The sequence below is a fragment of the Triticum aestivum genome, chromosome 7D (assembly GCF_018294505.1).
Source record: "Triticum aestivum cultivar Chinese Spring chromosome 7D, IWGSC CS RefSeq v2.1, whole genome shotgun sequence".
In the NCBI taxonomy this organism is placed as follows: Eukaryota; Viridiplantae; Streptophyta; class Magnoliopsida; order Poales; family Poaceae; genus Triticum; species Triticum aestivum.
The window spans coordinates 510,449,890-510,453,731 of NC_057814.1; the positions used below are offsets into that span (position 1 = coordinate 510,449,890).

The 3,842-nt window shown below is 44.4% G+C and overlaps 1 long non-coding RNA gene across 2 annotated transcripts; it reads right to left on the minus strand.

Annotated features, from left to right (window-relative positions):
* Positions 1 to 1,078: 1,078 nt before the first annotated feature.
* LOC123169155 (uncharacterized) lies at positions 1,079 to 3,833 on the minus strand. 2 transcript variants are annotated; one of them, XR_006484662.1, is made up of 5 exons: positions 2,992 to 3,833; positions 2,567 to 2,605; positions 2,151 to 2,304; positions 1,962 to 2,039; positions 1,079 to 1,821 (listed from the first exon to the last, which is right to left on the minus strand). It is a non-coding gene; the product is annotated as an uncharacterized lncRNA (long non-coding RNA). The 2 variants fall into 2 exon arrangements; XR_006484661.1 differs by having other exon boundaries at positions 2,567 to 3,833.
* Positions 3,834 to 3,842: the final 9 nt, after the last annotated feature.

A 3,842-nucleotide genomic window follows, 5' to 3' on the forward strand; every position in this document is an offset into this window, starting at 1 on the left:
AATCTAGACCATATTTGAGGGACAAATGTGGTTGTTCAGACTAACTGCCATGTTATCTTAGAACACGCGAGCTCAACTCAAAAACCCCACCCTAAGATGAATCATTATCTTTCCCTGTCGGACCTCCCTTTCCCGCTCGGTTTTCCGCCATAGCAGGACATTTCTTGTTGGAGCCCTCTCCTTTAAAACCGGATGGCGCCCACCTCACCTTCGTCACGGCGCCCTCTCTCCTTCAAACCGTACGTCCTCGCGTACCACCAAGGAGGAGTCCTCCGCACACTGCCTTACTGTCCACACAGATCCCCTCCCCACATGTTTGTGCTAATCCACCATTACCAATAAGCTCAAGTGGGAGGAGGCGTATGCCACCCATGATGCCCATTGAGCGAAGAAGGCTCCAATGTCTCCTAAGCCATTGCCACATTGTAACATACAGTTGAATGTCATGCATTACCACAAATAAGAATATGATGTCCGTTGTTGGGCATGCAACTGATACTCCACCGTGAACATATGATGGCAATAGTTGAAGCTTCATATGTTCTAATTTTCAAGCTTCATATGTTCCTACCATGTGTGTGTGCTTTTTACCACGGGCATGTAACATACAAATTAGAACATATGAAGCATGAACTATATTGCCTTCATTGGCATGCATGCTATTGGTTCCATATTTTTTGTGAATGTGATGTGTGCCTTAGGACCTATCTGTAGGTATGCTCCTATCCTGTGTGTGTGCTTTTTATGTCTGAATTGACCTGCAATGAGGCCATAAATATCAAGATAATATTGAACTGACATGGTAGAGAAAAGGGTCTGCAGCAGAACCCACAAGAGTAGCCAAAATCAAGATTCGGAGAAATTTTCATTGAAGTGGTAGCCGACACGTAAGTGACCACATGATATCCACGAAGCAAGACGGTAGGGGCATTATGGGTTTTTTTAGAGGAAACGAAATCGGTGGGGGTGGGATCGATGGGATGATATCTTCGTTCAATGTATGGGAACCAAACGACCTACATACTCACATTTAATAATAGAGATTAGATGGCATAATTTAATCAGACAAATTTGTGCATACTTGAAGATAAATTAGATTGGATAATCAAGGAAGGTGACGCATAGATTCAATCATTAATCGTTACTCTACAAAGAGAAGTAACTTATCAACTAATACATGACAGAATGTACATCGTGCACAAAATCAACAAAGCAAGCTCCTTTTCTTTCACCAAGACGAGGGCCCTACAACCGCCAATACCACAAACGAGAGGCAAGGAGCTATGAAAGAAATTAATCTACACAAACGCACGGTAAGGATCCCTCTCGGCACGCACCCCCAAATCAGCGCAATCCCAATCAAGATGGAGACGGATTAGCGAGATCGAGTAGCGTGTGTACCATGATGCTGGGGCTGCAGCAGCGACATCATGGAGGCCGGTTCGGCAGAGGACGATGTGTAGTGCTGCTACTCCGCCACCCTCCGGTTCTTCTTCGAGGACAGTGTTGCCCTTGCACTCCTCCGCATCCGAGGCTCCACCCACCACTGCAGGACTGCATGGCCCTGCATTTCTCAAAATCACTTCCATACGGAATATCATTTCTCTCGTAAGAAAGCAAGAGCTTAAAATTTCCCCATGTATTTATATTCTCATCAGCCTCAAAACCACTTAGTCTATTGAGACACACTTGATGATACAACACTTTTCTCACCTTTATGTCCATTTATGCAATTCCGAGATGATTAAACTGTCGCTCCGGTTGCTAGATTTAAGTGGTCTACCAGGTGAACATGGAAAAAATATGTCCCCTTTCTTTGAACTGTGAGAAGGTAATCACACATCAAACAACAATACATCGTAAGCTGGGGTGGAATTGAATTTAAGTAAACCCAGTTGTACGATATGCCAACACATGCCTATTCTTTTTTACGAGAATGTGAGGCTTCAGTGGACAATTACCTTAATGGACTTCCCCCGAAAAGTTTGTAATTATCTGACGCAACCTTGAAGGATCGCCTAACAGGATTCCAGGAACTCCTTCAGATACATATACAAAGAAATTAGGAGACCAAACAATGACTTAACTAAGCAATTAGGAGTACATAGAAATGCCTAGAAAATGCCCTGGTCAGCGAGTCGAAAATTAACCTCGGAAGTGAGATTGGAGGAAGTGAGCCGGTAGGTGAAGACACATTCCCAGAAATGGTCATACTCAGATAAAATATCAATCCTCAACATGTACTAAGTAATCACGCATGCACTTGTACTTGGACGACCAGAACCCGTATCTGCGAGATCCTAGCTGAAGAATAAATTTCAAAAAAAAAACACAACCTAAGATTTCCCGTGCGTTGCAACAGTGGATACATCATACATGACTAAAACGTGTCATGGAAGCGAAAGCGGGCTACCGTAACAGAAAAATCTTATACTTGACAATAGTAATTAGCGCATGACACCCAATTATCAGATTACAAGAACACCATGCGACCAATGAACCATGCCAAATTGGTTTGAAGAATATGGACTGGGCTGAACTTGATGGAACAGGGACACGACTTTACCTTGCGGTGACCCTCGTTGGGAGCGGTGGCCCTCCTGAACTGCAAGTTACCACAAAAATTAATTACATGTCAGTAGGTGCATTTTGTTCCCCGAATCAGCAGGTGGATTTTGCTTCCGTTTTTTGAATTTACAAATGTTGCTACATGTGTAAGTACAATCCTAAGCTTGAATTTTATTTTGTCAGTTTGGCAGGAAACACCCAAAAGGAATTTCTACCGAACTGTGTGGTCAAAAGATGGGGAAATGAAGTGGAACACAAAGTATAGGTTGTATATTAGATAGATCAAGTAATGTAGCCAGTAGCTAGTGCACCTTACTAATTCAATATCAGTGAGGTTTATGGTATGGTACTAAACAAAGATTTCTAAGTTGTTTCTATTTTCCCTAGTGCATAATTAAATCTAAAAGGACCTTCTCTACTCACAACAATCACTATTAGGGTCACATTGCCACATTAATGCTTCTGAGCCTGCAAATAATAATACGAAATTAGTATTTCACACAGAAAGAAGAGAATAAGATAGGAAAATATCTTGTATCTTGTACTTTTTTTTTACCAGATAGTATTGCCACAGAAGAGGATAAAAATAGCTAACATTTAGTTTAAACATGACAAGCTGTTCCTGAGACTTGTAAATTGTTGTAACTTCCACATGGAAACCATCCGAAAATTCAATAAATCTTGATTGGATTTACTTATGAGATACATACATTCACATGATTTTGCATATATATACACTACTGGAATCAGCAGATTTGCCGTCAGCCAGCGGACGGCAAAGGAAGGCTTTGCCATCAGCCACCAGAAAGCGGACGGCAAAGAGGCAGCGGACGGCAAAGATAGGGTTTGCCATCAGCCGTATCTTTGCCGTCTGCTAGCGGACGGCAAAGAAGCTTTGCCGTCTGCTAGCTGACGGCAAAGAGGGTGGGTGGCGGGCTTACGAGGACAACCTAATGGCCAGTTTCTTTGCCGTCTGCTGGCGGACGGCAAAGAGAAAGCACACCACACGGATCGATCACACGGATCGATGACATGGCATGATCTGCTCCACACATGCATCTCCACAACGCAAAACTGATGCGGCCCATCCCACGCCCCCACCACCCACTCTCTCTCTCCCCCTTATCCTCCTGACAGCCACCCCCACCACGATCTGTCTCCCTTCTCTCTCGTACGCCTCTGCTCCCCGCCTCTCGTCGCCCCAGCCGGCCGCCGTCCCCGGCTCCCGTCGCCCCCTTCCGGCCACCACCTTGCCCGCCGGCACGGCCCCTTCT